This window comes from Leucoraja erinacea, chromosome 7 (assembly GCF_028641065.1).
Source record: "Leucoraja erinacea ecotype New England chromosome 7, Leri_hhj_1, whole genome shotgun sequence".
NCBI lineage: Eukaryota > Metazoa > Chordata > Chondrichthyes > Rajiformes > Rajidae > Leucoraja > Leucoraja erinaceus.
This window is the reverse complement of record NC_073383.1, coordinates 63,125,742-63,141,567: the sequence shown is the minus strand read 5'-3', so window position 1 is coordinate 63,141,567 and position 15,826 is coordinate 63,125,742. Positions and strand designations below refer to the sequence as shown.

Here is a 15,826-nt window from a genome sequence, read left to right as displayed (position 1 = left end):
AGAAAATGAACAAAACTTCACAGGACACAGTTATGCTCAGGCACTAAGAAGGTAACTATTTTAAGAGTTTAGTATAGTTTAGAGATATATCGTGGACAAAAGGACCTTTGGCCCACTGAGTCCGCACTGACTGGCGATCCCCGCACATTCACACTACCCTACACACACGAGAGACAATTTTACATTTATACCAAGCCAATTAACCTACAAACCTGTGCATCTTTGGAGTGTGGGAGGAAACCAAAAATCTCAGAGAAAATCCACGCAAGTCACGGGGAGAACATACAAACTCCGTACAGACAAGCACCCGTAGACAAGATCGTACTCGGGCCTCTGGCACTGTAATGCAGTAGCTATACCGCTACGCCACTCTGCCATCTAAATATTTTATATATTTTTAAAGTAGTGAGATTTTGCAAAAAGAAATAGGTTTAGTTTTAGTTTAATTTGGTTTATTGTCATTGGTACTGAGGTTCAGTGAAAAGTTTTTGTGTTGCATGCTATCCAGTCAGCAGAAAGACTACATAATTACAATCACACCGTGCTCAGAGTACAGATAGGATAAAGGGAATAATGTTTAATGTAAGATAAAGTCCAGTAAGTCCAATTAAAAATAGTCCGAGATTCTCCAATGATGTAGATGGTAGGTCAGCATCGCTCTCTAGTTGGTGATAGGATGGATCAGTTGCTTGATAACCGCTGGGAACATAATCTTCTTTGGAGGACATGAAACAGCAGAGGCAGAAATAATTCTAGATAGTGTAGGGAGAAACTGTAGTTGCTGGTTCAAACCATAGAGAGACACCAAAAGCTGGAGTAACTCAGTTGGTCAGGCAGCACCGCTGGAGAAAAGGAATAGGGAACGTTTTGGGTTGTGACCCTTCTTCAGACTTATTGTGGGGAAAAGGGAATTTGAGAATAGACAGTATTTAGGACAAATGTACAGAAGATATGCAAAATTCAATGATAATCAAGGAAAGGTGGAGCCCAGAACGTTGAATGGTTTGATGGGGGGGGGGGGGGGGGGGGGGGGGGGGATGGAGAGAGAGAGAGCAGATGCAGGGGTTACTAGAACTCTAGACAGTATGGACTTGATGCAAGAGAGAAATTTAGAGGGATCGAATAAAATTAACCCATAGATTAAAAAATGATTGTTCATGAGAGAAGTTGGAAAGAAGTTACGGAGTTTTGGTAAAGTATAGCTCACATAGGAAAAAAAGTCAGGGAAGCGAAGAGCTCTGGCGATGATAATATATTTCATGTGTTCTCAAACCTACAATCAGTGGTGAAGAAATGGGGAAAGTAGGAGTTGAAGAAACTGGTTTCAGGATTTGTCATGGGCTTTTAACCTAGAGGTATGGGAAGTCTGGAAAATGCAACTTAGCAGTGAACAAACTGCCTTTTCAGGAAAGGTCAGCAATGGAACTTTAAGAAATCTCCAAATATTTAATAGGCTTACAAACATATAGAACATAGAGCAGAACGGTGTGTATGAAAGAACTGCAAATGCTGGTTTAAATTGAAGGTAGATACAAAATGCTGGAGTAACTCAGCGGGACAGGCAGCATCTCTGGAGAGAAGGAATGGGTGACATTTCAGGTCGAGACCCTGCAGTTGTACAGACCACACCTGGAGTATTGCGTACAGTTTTGGTCGCCTAATTTGAGGAAAGATGTTCTTGCCATAGAGGGAGTACAGAGAATGTTCACCAGACTGATTCCTGGGATGTCAAGACTCTCATATGAAGAAAGACTGAATACACTCGGCTTGTACTCGCTAGAATTTAGAAGATTGAGGGGGGATTTTATAGAAACGTACAAAATTCTTAAGGGGTTGGACAGGCTAGATGCAGGAAGATTGTTCCCGCTGTTGGGGAAGTCCAGAACTAGGGGTCACAGTTTAAGGATAAGATGGAAGTCTTTTAGGACCGAGATGAGAAAATCATTTTTTACACAGAGAGTGGTGAATCTGTGAAATTCTCTGCCACAGAAGGTAGTTGAGGCCAGTTCATTAGCTATATTTAAGAGGGAGTTAGATGTTGCCCTTGTGGCTAAAGGGATCAGGGGGTATGGAAAGAAGGCAGGGATGGGATACAGAGTTGGATGATCAGCCATGATCATATCGAATGGCGGTGCAGGCTCGAAGGGCCGAATGGCCTATTCCTGCACCTATTTTCTATGTTTCTATGTTCTATGTTTCAGACTGTCAACCTATAGAGCAGAACAGCACAGGAATGGGCCCATTGGCCCACAATGTTTCTGCTGAACATGACGCCAAGATAAACTGATCTCATCTGCCTGTACGTGATCCCTATCTCTCTATTCCTTGCACTTCCATTTGCCTATCCAAAAGAATGGCCTATCCTAAAGGACTATGCATAGTCTGTAGCTTGTGGTGTGTTGGCTTTAGAAGAACAATGTTATTTAATTCTCAAACAAAAAGACAAAACCCTATCTTAATATGACATCCTTGCAGCCCATTCTTGCCTATTGGAAATCATTCACCCTTACCCTCTCTATAAAACAATTGAAAATGAAACTAGACTCAAGGCATAAAATGCTATTGTTTGGGAAGGGAGTGTTGCAGAGGGGTTAAAGGGAAGAGAACATGAGAATGTTATGATCTGATACAATTTTCTCACCCCCTGAACTCCCATGTGTTATAAAATCGTTGCATTTGCTCCAAAGTAAACCAACAGTATATGAATAAAATATCTGCGGCAAATATTTCCACCGAGTTCTGTGGTAACAACGCAAAAATCTGCAAATATGTTTTCTTTCTCAAAGCAAATAATTAAGAATGGAGAGTCCTGCATTCTTTCTTTATGTGTCATAAGCTGTGGAAGCAGAATTTTTACAGCTGTGATGCCAAACCAAAACTGATTTCATGTTTCTCATGTTGACTAAGCAGATGTGCAGTTTCTTTTATAAATTTTACTTACCTTTCCCTGACACTCTGTTGCTCAGTTTACGAATAATTCTCAGGAGTTGTGACTGATGAAATAAAATATGATTTTTGGCAAAGCTAAGGGCCAAGTCTAGGAAACATAGCCTGATTTGTCATGAAGCCTTAATTTTCCCAATAGAATTACATCACCAAATGGGATTGGTGAGTGGTGGGAAAACAAAACACATTTCTCCAGTTTTTGGAATATTTTGAGTAAGGGAAATCTTAGAGACCAGAAATTCATTTGGTTTGCTCAAGTGTACTGGAGAAGGAAGTTATATTTCCGGTAAGTGATGTGATATGTAGTACTTCAAACATTGTCATCATCAGCTGGCGAATAGTCACCATTTTGCAATGTTTATTCAGAAAGCTTCGAGCCATTGAATGAACGTTTAATGTGATCAAAAATTTATATTATATTCTTAAAGAGAAAAACTGATCCTGAAGTGGTGATGCCCACTTTATTTATACTGTGACTCCATGAAATATGATACCTGACATGGAGAAGGCTTATTGAAAATATATTGTCCAAAGCAAAGAGGGGTTACTGACTCATTAGGGACAATGTCAATTTGGTCTAAATATTTTGTCCTGTTTCTGTCCCTTTGATGTAAACCATTTTCCAGCCCAAAGGGCAATCTGGCAGCATCTTCCCTAAACTTTACCAGTGTTGCTAGGAGACACACTAGACGGTGGCTTAACTTGATGAGCTGTTGACCGACTGTCCTCCGATCCACTGTCTTATATCCCCCGGGGAAGTGCCTTCTGCACTGAGGCAGTGATGGTTTGATACTCGAGATCCATTTCTCTCTCTTTTAATGTCCTCAATTTAATGTCTCATGAAAGAACTGACCCCTCATTAGTGGACTTCTCCCAACCCTACAGCCGCCTATCAATGTTAGTTAGAGCTAAATTCTCAATGCCTTGGTCCAAAGACAGCAGTGCTACTAATTGAGCCAAACATCTGTTTAAATTTTTCTTGGATTATCCACCCATTCATGTAACCCTTTGCAACACACTATTTAAAACTGTTGCTGTTTGCAATAGCAGCTCACTTGTTTTTACATTTACTTTTGATAGATTTTTTTCCAAAAATCATTACAACCGAGCTAAAGAAATTCTGGACAGCATTTCACCGCACCTGAGAGTTATCCGTGCTGTAGATTTTGAGATGATTGCCACAACAAATCTAGGTTCCTTGCGCTGCCTCATGCCGTTGCAAATTTCACAGAACTATAAGCATGCCGGATAGATTGAGAAAAGAAACCGATTTTAAAGTATGATTGCGTTTGTTGGCTGAGAGAAAAAAATAGATATTTGGATCGAATAGCAAAGTGGACAAGACAGAATTTTAACCATCAACAGCTCAACGGGTCATTCAATAGACAATAGACAATAGGTGCAGGAGTAGGCCATTCGACCCTTCGGTCCAGCACCGCCATTCAATGTGATCATGGCTGATCATCCCTAATCAGTACCCTGTTCCTGCCTTCTCCCCATATCCCCTGATTTAACTGACTTTAAGAGCCCTATCTAGCTCTCTCTTGAAAGTGTCCAGAGAAACGGCCTCCACCGCCCTCTGAGGCAGAGAATTCCACAGACTCACAACTCTCTGTGAGAAAAGGTGTTTCCTCGTCTCCGTTTTAAATGGCTTACCCCTTATTCAGCTTACTCCTGCTCCTACAACGTACTGTAACGAGGTTGTGGTAGAGTTTAATAACCATAAACGTGTACCTTCTGATACCAGTGCTTTGATGCCAGTAAGGGATGTTATTAAATGCCCACAATTCTATCTGAAACTGTGTTCATTTATCCAGACGATCCGGACCAGTAATTTAGACCTGAGATAAGCAATGAGGAAAACGTACTTTAAAAATAACTTTAAATATTTTACCTACATTTTTTATTGACACCTTCGCCCCGCCATTTTGAACAGGCAGAATACTGGTGCTAAAAAATGTCACATTTAACCTTAAAACATTTTCATTGGTTGTTCAAGAGTGCCAGCTGTCTCTCTTTTGCATTTTGTACTGACTATTTCTCCAACATTTATGACTAAAATTCCATTCATCAGATTTACATATACAACATTAAAAAAAAACAGCCACTGCCAGGGACCTACATAGTAGTAGAAATAGAGCAGCTTTATTCAATTTGCCGTGAGCAGATTTTATCAACAAATCTTGGAACATAATCTGGATAACATTCTGGGAGAATCTGGAATCGTACAGCTTCTTTGCTAGAGTCATGGTTTTTGATTCCCTAATGGTCACTACCTAACCAGAGGAACTTGTTTTTTTGCTGGTTTGTGCAGCTTTTCGTATCCATAGCCCAAGTGAGATTAAGCGTGCAAAACCAAGATTCAACGATTTAATTCAAATTAATGATTCAATGATACTTTATTGTCGCATGTACCTAAGTGCAGTGAAATGCTTTGTTTTGCAAAACATGGGGGGGGGGGGGGGACACAATGAGACCTAACATCTAGGACAGGAGTCGGCAACCTACGGCCCGCGGGCCGGATCCACCCCGTAACCCAAAATCATCCGGCCCGCAGGCATATTTTTTTTCAATTCGTTTCCGTGACCTGGGAACTGCAGCCAGTCCCGGGGCATGCATGCGACCTGGGAATTGCAGCCAGACCTGGGCGCTACAGCCAGACCAGGCAGCCGAACTGGGCGCTACAGCCAGTCCCGGGGCAGGCGAGTCGACCTGGGTGTGCAGGCGACCTGGGAACTGCAGGTCCTATGGCCCACTGTGTTTGTGCCGACCAGCAATCACCCCGTACACCATCCGACACACTAGGGACAATTTACAATTTACCAAAGCACTTAATCTACAAACCTGCACATCCTTGTAGTGTGGGGCATGTGAGCCGAACTGGGCACTACAGCCATTCCCGGGCAGGCGGTTCGACCTGGGCGCTACAGCCAGTCCTGGGGCAGGCGGGTCGACCTGGGCACTACAGCCAGTCCTGGGGCATGTAGGTGACCTGGGCACTACTGCCAGACCTAGGGAAAGCGAGCCGACCTGGGACTGGCTGTAGCGCCCAGGTCACAAAATATATGGGGAGGGGGGGGGGGGGGGGAATTTTCCCCACCTCTCAAAATATATGGGGGGGGGGGGGGGGGGGACTGGCCCCACGTCCCCCGCCCCTCAAGATTTCCGCCCATGCGTACAACCCAGTAGATTCTTACAGCAGACTTCACCCAGGCAGTACGCAAGTGTTGCATTTTTTAGCACTGACAAAGTTACGAAAGTTCACTGAACAGTCCTATCTACTGCCGGCCACTGCACTTGGCTGCAGGCCTTCCTCCCCCCCCTGTTGCCCCCCTCTGTCCCCCCCTCTGGTCCTGCCAGTTGTTGCTGCCCCCCCCCCCCCCCCCCCCCCCATATGTGTGTCTCGCTTCATTCTCGGCGCCTCCCCCCCCCCCCCCACCAGGTCTCCCATCGTTATCTATACATAACTAAAACTGATCTTGTTATCTTCCGGTTTGGCAGCCTTTCTATTTGCGCAAAAATGGTTTGTGATAGAGCTACAATTTTTCACCAGTTCACTCACCGTTCTTCTGTGCTGCGCATGTACCAAGTTACGTTCCGATCGGTTGAATGTGGTAAAAGTAAAAAACGTGTGTGCGTGGATCAATCTCTTCTCCTGCCGGTCAGTGGCGCGCAGAGTAGTCTTTTCCCCTGTCACTCCCTGGGACCGTCCGCCCCTTCCTGCACCATCGCGTCTTTACTGGAGCTGAGGATGACTGGCGGAGGTTTCCAACCGGACATTCGGAGGGACCCGAAGCTGCCCAGCCCAGCCGAGCTCAGACCTGCCCTGCCCTGCCCTGCCCCGCCCTGCCCCGCCCCGCCTCACCCCGCCCCAAGCAGCCCCGCCCCAAGCAGCCCCCCCCCCCCAGCAGCCCAGCCCCAAGCAGCCCAGCCCCAAGCAGCCCAGCCCCAGCAGAGATCCCGCCCCAAGCGTGGGAGCCCAGCCCCAAGCAGCCCAGCCCCCAGAGTCAGAGATCCAACCAAGCCCAGAGTCGGAGACCCAGCCCAGCCCAGCCAGCCCAGAGTCGGAGACCCAGCCCAGCCCAGACCAGTCGGAGACCCAGCCCAGCCCAGACCAGTCCAGAGACCCAGCCCAGCGCCAGCCCAGCCCAGCCCAGCCCGGAGCCCCAGCCCAGCCCAGTCGGAAATGTTGCCAAACGGAAAGTGAAGCCTCTGTTCCCGGCAGAGGAGAATGCCCAGCTACCAGCGCCCGCTGTGAGTTCCCATTGCGCCGCCATTTTCAGCCACTACCCCTCTGGCCCCCCTCGCTGGATTCTCCCTCCTCCCACGTGATTCCTCCCTCTCCCCTATAGATCCCCCCATCTTCTTCCCCCCAAGCTCACTCCCCCCGAGCTCACTCCCCGCCCACTGCCCCCGCCCCCACACACCCCCGCCGCTCACACCCACCCCCCCCCACACCCCACAGACAACCCCCGGCCCCTACAATCCCCTACCCCCCAACCCCCCCACAACCCCCAGCACAACCCCCCCCCCCCGCGTTGGGAGACAAGACCTCCCGTGTGACTGGGACTCAACAGATCCCATTTAGTCTAGTATTAGATAGAATTACATTGGCTTGAATCTATGCCAAGGAAACAGGATATGTTGGGATGTTCCTAACGGGGGTCTGTTGTCTATCGTATGCAATCCCTCCCTGTTCAAGCTCATCTGCACAACATCTTTAAGTTTGATCTTGCTAATGGAATCAGTGCTGGAACAAAACCTTAGAATATTAATGGGACTTCCAATCATCAAGTGATGGGTGCAGCCAGAAACAGATAAAACCATAGAAACATAGAAAATAGGTGCAGGAGTAGGTCATTCGGCCCTTCGAGCCTGCACCAGCATTCAATACGATCATGGCTAATACATCCAACTCAGTATCCTGTACCTGCCTTCTCTCCATACCCCCTGATCCCTTTAGGCACAAGGGCCACATCTAACTCCCCCTTAAATATAGCCAATGAACTGGACAACGATAGAGGACAAGAACCTCTGAGTATCGTTAACAGGCCTCCAAAAATCGTCCCTGCCACTGCTGTCAAGGTGCTTACTTTAGTGTTTTTTAATATCCCTGGCATTCAAAAATAATCAAAAAACAATACATTGATTAAAAAATCAAAAGGATTCACAAACAACCATCGTTAGAGCAAACACAAATAGTTTGATGAAAACATTACAAATTTAGACTTTTGGGATATAGCGCGGAAACAGGTCCTTCAACTCACCAGGTCCATGCCGACCAGTGATTATCCTGCACTAACCTACACACAGGGGACAATTTACAATTGTACCAAAGCCTAATTAAGCTACAAACCTGTACATCTTTGGAGTTTGGAAGGAAACTGTATCTCCCCAAGAAAACCCACGCAGTCGCAGGAAGAACATACAAACTTCGTACAGACAGCACCCGTAGTCAGGATCTAACCCAGGTCTCTGGTGCTGTAAGGTAGCAACTCTACCGCTGCGCCACGGTGTCGCCCATATTGAGACAAGTTATTCACCTGTCTTCCCTGCAGTCCGACAATGCCCACAGATATGTACGGATACTCATTTGTCCAAGGTCTTTGCAGACAAAGAGGGAGCAGAATCGTGCAATGGACTGTAGTGTCAGAAACACCTTGGCAGCCAAGGGAAGGGTGGACCTCCATGGTTCGAGAAAGTTTTCCAGGTATAATTGCTGGTTTTTACCATCAAAGCAAGGCAATAGGTTTGGACTTGATAAACAGCAGTTCACGTGTATTTAAAAAATGGATTATATTGTATCTTGAATTAGATATTTTATCTAGCTAGTTAAACTGTTTGATTTTCTCAATACTGAAAACAACATAATAGGCATGGTGACACAACAATCTACAGATCATGGTGTCTTGAGCAAAACACAAAGTGCTGGAGGATCTCAACGGGTCCGACAGCATCTACAGTATGTAGGGCATGGACAGGCAATGTTTCGGGTTTGGCCCATTCTTCAGACTGATAAAGGTAAGGGGGAGAAAGCTGGAAAAAAGAGGTTGGAATGATAGGTGGATGCACATTAGAGGGTACATTAAGTGCCAAAGGCAGGAGATGAAAAGAAGACAAAAGGGTGTCAGATATGGATAGAAAGCCTCCAGTTTTCCAATTGACTACTCCTCTTCTCTCTTGATTTGACACCCGTTTGGCCCCCTTTTCACCTCTATCCTTTGCCCTTTACTCCTCCCATCTGGTAATCAAACCTCTCTCACCTATATCCATCTATCACTTGCAGGTCGTTGTCCTGCCATCACCCCTCTTTTTCAGCTTTCTCCCCACCATTCCTATCAGTTTGAAGAAGGTGGTCTGACCCAAACTATCATAAGCCAATTCCCTCAACATACACAGACTGGCAAGCTGAGTTCCTCCAGCTCTTTGTATTTTTATCATGTATTGAGAATATTGAGAATATAAGTATAGAGCACTTAAATGTTAACATTTTCTAAATTTCAAGTAAGTTTCACTTACTAAATAAATGTAGTCATGATTCTAATGTTCATACAACCATATATTTTGTAAGTCTTCATGAATGCTTATAGTTCATTACAGAAATGTGTTTTCCATTACACAGAGAAGCAATGATTTTGCTTACACTGAGGAGAGAAAAGAGGTCACACCTATATATGAATAAAAATTTCTGCATAAGCAACCATGGTTGCTTACGTCTTGCCATACAAATATAATTGCTGGTACATTTGCTGTATTTTACAATGTTTTATCTTGGATGGTGCATATTTATTTCATGTTTAATTTGCACAAATATGAAATTGATGTAGACTACTATCATAATAGACAATAGACAATAGGTGCAGGAATAGGCCATTCGGCCCTTCGGCCCTTCAATGTGATCATGGCTGATCATCTCGAATCAGTACCCCGTTCCTGCCCTCTCCCTATTTCCCTTGTATCCCCGTATCCTATATATTCTTGGCTAGCTTACCTTTGTACCTTACCTGACACACTATCTGACACACACTAAGGAGAATTTACACTTATACCAAGCCAATGAACCTACAAACCTGTACGTTTTTGGAGTTTAGGAGGATGCTGAAGATCTCAGATGAAACTCACGTGGTCACGGAGAGAACATACAAACTCGGTGAATGTGACAGCACCAACCCGGGTCTCCGGCGCTGCAAGCATTGTAAGGCAGCAACTCTACCTCTGCGCCCCCATGCCGCCAAAATTATTATTTATATCTCTATACTATATCTATGTGTTTTCATTTGTTTTAAAGTCTTGTTAAGCTGTGACAACACTTCATGGCCCCCTATTACAGTATAAACAGTATATCTAACTGGGCGACACAGTGGTGCAGTGGTAGAGTTGCTGCCGTACAGCGCCAGAGACCCAGGTTCCATCCTGACTATGGGTGCTGTCTGTATGATGTTTGTACACTCTCTCCTTAACCTGTGTAGGCTTTCTCCAGGTACTCCGGTTTCCTCCCACACTCCAAAATCATACAGGTTTGTAGGGTAATTGGCTTGGTAAAATTGTAAATGTCCCTAGTGTGTGTGGGATAGTGTTAAGGGCCCGTCCCACTTGGGCGTCATTTGCGTGTCACGCAGATGGTGCGCAAAGATTTTGTACATCCCAAAATCCTGGGGCGCCGCATGCGACCGCGCGTCACTAGCTACGTCACCACGCATCATGTGCACGTAATGCGCACCATGCGTGCATCACGTGCGCATCACGACGCGCGCGTAATGCACCGTGACGCATAAATGATGTTGCGTAAATGACGCGCAAATGACGCCCAAGTGGGACAGGCCCTTTAGTATGTGTGATAGTGTTAGTGTGCGGGGATCGCTGGTCGGTGTGGATTCGGTGGGTCGAAGAGCCTGTTTCCCTGTTGTATCTCTAAACTAAACTGCACCATCAGTGTGCAGGATGTCTCATATAGACACACATTGAAAGAGATCTGGGAGGATTCAATTTGCTCTGGCTTGCTGTGCAAAAATCTGTGACAAAAAATAGGAGATTTCAGAGGCATCAATTTTATTTATTTTTACATTTTTTTTTAATAGATCAAGAGACAGCACTGCTTTAAGAAGCCATGCTTAAAAATTGGAAAGGATTTTCAAGATGGAACCAAGCTCGCTTCTTCCACGAGTCGGGGAAAACAAAACAACAAAACTAATTACAAAATGATCATTGGCTCACTAATAAGTCATCAACATGCATCCCTTGCTGGGAGCGTGAATGCAGCTTGATAGTAGGAAAGGCAAAGTTAATGAAAATTTTCATCGAACATGCATAATCTGGGCAAAATTTGCACCTGTGCAGCTGTTAGAGATAAAATGAGCCGCACACTGCGTACCCTTGCTTGAATCTCTGCAGCAGTTCAGACAGTTGTAAATGCCTTGAGTAGAAACATTGAGTACTGTTAATGGATAGGTTTATTTTAAACCATGCCATCTGCTATCAATCACGGAGAAGTATGGGAACAAGTTGGCTGTGCTCCCTTCTGTGAAGCTGATAGAGATAGGGCTCTGACATACTGGGACGTTTAATCCCAGGAGAATAAAACATCAAACCTACTCACCAGCCTCACTAACAATAATAAAAAATGCCTTCTCCTAAAGGTGACATTGCTAATTTACGATTATTTGTGTCTATAAAGTGTATTCTTTGGCACTTGGCTCATTCGTACTGTCTCACTGTAAGAACATTACTTCAGTGCTGCTTGCAGTAAATTGCCTTTTTCTCTCACCGCTTATGAGCATCATCAGGTGTTCAAGGAGTTAACTAATTAGCCATTGGGAGCCCGTTTTATACAGTGTATATGGCAATCTGAGATATGTGTATGCCTTACTTTTCAGGAACAGCGTTTATAAAGCATATTTATAAGCATATTTCTACATTGAACAAAAAATTTATTATTTTGATTCTGTTTAAATATAACTGATGCCCACCATTTACAGTAAAGAATTTGACACTAAATCCAGTAAACAATACAGGTATATTACTAAGCAGGGACAAGGGTATTAGTAATTAAGGTATGGGTATGCACAGTTTATTGCTTCTTCTCTTCTTTCTCCCTTTATAATGATCACCATTCAATCAGTTTTAACCAACTGGTCACATGAAACAAAAACAGAAGCTTTCTTTGAAGGAAATGGTGGCATCATTTGGAAAAACTCGACATGTAAGAAAAAGGTTAACATTAATAAATGGTCTAAAACATGCAACATGGTGCAAGTTTTACAGAAATAATGCCTTGTCGTGTAAAGAAGCTTTAATAACCTGTAAAATATTTTCTGTGAAGCTAAATATAATCATGCCTACAGAAAATCCATGTAGAGAACTGAAAGGTTCCCAAAACACCAGAAGGCAATACTTTTGTCTCAGTGGAAAGTAATTGGTTTCTACACGTAATCTTAGCATGCATTGGTGTTTTGCCTATGCCTTGTCTATTGGTGGGAAATAGTAAACAAAAATATTTAAATTATTGATTTGTTACCGCAGTGGGTAAAGAGTCTGGGAAACAGGAAACAGCCAATTAAAATACAAAACGGAATTCAAACAGAACATTGATGGTTGGCTCAATTGGTAACATGATACCGTCATTATTGATGTGAAATTAGGAGAAGATTATATATTATAACAGTGCATCTTTACTGCTAAGAACTAAAGCAAATATGGTTTGGTTTCATCTTTGTCTACCAGTGATTTTGAGCAGTAAATATTGACAGCGTGAAGACAAATAACAATTATGGTGTTATTATATTTTAATTTGTGTACAATTTTGCTTTGGAAGCCCTATTTTTGTTGTCTTTTTTTTGTAACTACCTAACCTAATCTCTACAAGTGTTAATTTGTCTTAATTACCACTGTCAGAAGCTTAAATGTTCAAGCCTGCTCCATGATATGAAATAATATCTGGCTGATATTTCAATACAGTACTGGGAGACATGCTGTATTGTTGAAGTGTCCAATTTCTTGATAGGATGTAAAGCCATGGCTAAAACTATGTGACCACATCCTGTCGCACTGATTTATGAAAACAGCAGAATTCTCTGCCTGTCTCCTTATTCTGATGATTATGGATACTTGCTATATGTAATTTTGTCAATCACAGTTCTAAACACAAGAATGAAATCTCAGTTATTCAATAAATTCCATCCAAACCTGTCTTATCCATGTTCCTGTCTAACTGTTTCTTAAATGTTGGGATAGTCCCTGTCTCAACTACCTCCTCTGGCAGCTTGTTCCATACCCCCACCAACCTTTGTGTGAAAAAGTTACCCCTCAGGTTCCTATTATTTTTTTCCCCTCTCACTTTAATCCTATGTCCTCAAGTTCTCAATTCCCCTATTCTGGGTAAAAGACTGTGCATCTACCCGATCTATTCCTCTCATGATTTTATCCACCTCAATAAGATCACCCCTCATTCTCCTGCGCTCCAAGGAATAGAGTCCCAGACCCTCTAGCCCTGGCAACATCCTCATAAATCTTCTCGGTACCCTTTCCAGCTTGAGGGACAGATACAATGAAAATAATGCTTGGAGCAGCATCATGGGCACGCAGACCGAGACAACACAAAAAACATGTTGAACATAAATTATACAAGACTTATACACTGCATTAAAGAATAACTCATAAATGGCATACACTAGTATTCTGAAGACAGACATGAATCAACAATGATCGGCATACATTAAGCAATAGCTGGTTACAGTCCTTCTACCTATCTTTACTCATCAAGTTTGAATCCCAAAGCAAGCGGAAATGTCAAAGTGCTTCCTATGGGACCAATGAATAAATTCAGAACCAAAGTAATAGTGGGTAGAAATTCAAGCAGGAAACTTGCGCATTAAAAGCGATGATAAACTTTTACACAAAATCTCCAGCTATCCCTCCACTGGCTTCTTCAAATTATAAAATTGGTGCCATCATAATGGGATTTATGAGAGGAAAGTGATTCGATTTCAATTTATTGGACTGATTTCCTAAGTGCAAGGTACCTTTAACACAACACTGGATGGCTTCATTGTTATTCACAGTACACAACTGAGAATTGAGCTCCTCACATGGATACAAGCAGCACACATGGTAAGTTGAAACTGAAAATCCTCATATGTGAAGCAGCTCAGAAATTATGCTCATTAACTAGAGGCCACAATCTCTTGAAATTAGCAGAATTTCTCACTGATAATGCTGACTTTGGGAAATTTAGTTTAGTTTAGTTTCGTTTAGTTTAGAGATACAGTATGTAGGTATGTTGCCAAGCCTACCTGAAGCGTCGCTGAAAATCTGTCCCAGCTCGTGTGCGCGATTTTGGCGCCGTTTAGAGGGGGGCGGGTTTAAAATGCGATTTTCCCTAGGCTGTTCAAATCGAGGATGTTCAGCCTAGTTAATTATTAACGGAAAATCGCTGGAATATTCTGTCGCTTTAGCTATTTTTAGTTTTAAAGGCTTTATATAATTGTTACAGTAGGTTCAAAATTAACCTCTAAACCCCCGACCACCGGCAACCGGCAGGGTCTCATACAGACAACAGAAGGTAGGCTGTTTATTTTTACATTAAAAAGGGCTTCTTAAGATCCCTTTATACGAAGTTTAAATTTGCGGGTAGCTCATTTTGGGCCCATTATATCCCGCAGTATTTTTCTGGGCATTTGAGGGCACAAATCTAGCGCAAGGTGAACGTTCTAAACCAGCGCATTCACAGGAACCCACTAGAAAGCTGATTTAAATTGACTTTAATTTACTGCAATTGAACACTAAATTCCTTCCATTTGGCATATAAATTAATGTAAATGAGATTTAAAAATCATGTTTTATTGTGAATTATTTGTGAATATTATTTGGACACTTAGGCTATTTAAAAATGTTAATCATTTATTAAGAAATAGATAGATGTTTAGATCTAGTAATTGAAGTTTGAAATTAGCTCCAATTAGGTAACTAACTAATTATATGCTTTAATTTCAGGTCATCCAAGTAAGATTGATTTATATTTGTTTCAGAATGCTTCAATCTATGATAACTGAAAATTTCATTCAGTTCTCTCAATTTTTAAGAAAGTTATGGGCTTTTGACTGTCCACGATCACAGCTTTTTTGCTATGTCCATAGAAAATCAATAGGGAACAAGATGGTAATTTCCGAGTATGAAAATGGCCATAACTTTTTAAATACTTGAGATATGAAAGTAAATTAGGTGTCAAATTAAACTTCATTTTATGCTTTATCTGATGGGATAAATTGCAGACTTGATTTTTTAAATCTCAAAATTTTGTAACATTGCTACAGTATGGAAACAGGTTCTAAGCACCATCAACACTATGCTGACCATCAATCAATCATACACTAGTTCTATGTTGTGCCACGTTCACATCCTACAAACCAGGTGCAACTTACAGAGGCCAATTAACCTGACAACCTGTACGTCTTTGCAATGTGGGAGGAAATGTGAGCACCCGGGGAAAAACCATGCGGTCATAGAAAGAACGTATAAACTCCACACAGGCAGCACCTGAGGCCAGAACCCAGGTCTCTGGCGCTGTGAGGCAGCGGCTTTACCGCTGTGCCACTGTGCCTCCTTTCTTTCACCTGTGTGAAACAGCCTTACTATTTGCGCACACTTGGGTGACTCTGAACTGCAGATCATTCACAAAAAGTCACAGACGACAACAGTCAACGGTGAGCCTATTATTTTCCTTGCATTTAGAAATGAAGCTGATCATTTAAAAAGATTTTCCATCACAAGAGTTTACTTGGCAGGAGAGCAGATACTTTTTGTGATGTGATGCACTCAAGGGAATGGTATTGGGCATCAACAAGAAAAATACTGACACAGTCACGCTAACATTACCATTCTCAGG

At 43.0% G+C, this 15,826-nt stretch overlaps 1 long non-coding RNA gene across 1 annotated transcript; it reads left to right on the top strand.

Annotated features, from left to right (window-relative positions):
* The first annotated feature begins 1,056 nt into the window (after window positions 1-1,056).
* LOC129699057 (uncharacterized) lies at window positions 1,057-11,605 on the top strand. The gene is made up of 2 exons (XR_008723766.1): window positions 1,057-3,232; window positions 11,025-11,605. It is a non-coding gene; the product is annotated as an uncharacterized LOC129699057 (long non-coding RNA).
* The last annotated feature ends 4,221 nt before the right edge of the window (window positions 11,606-15,826 follow it).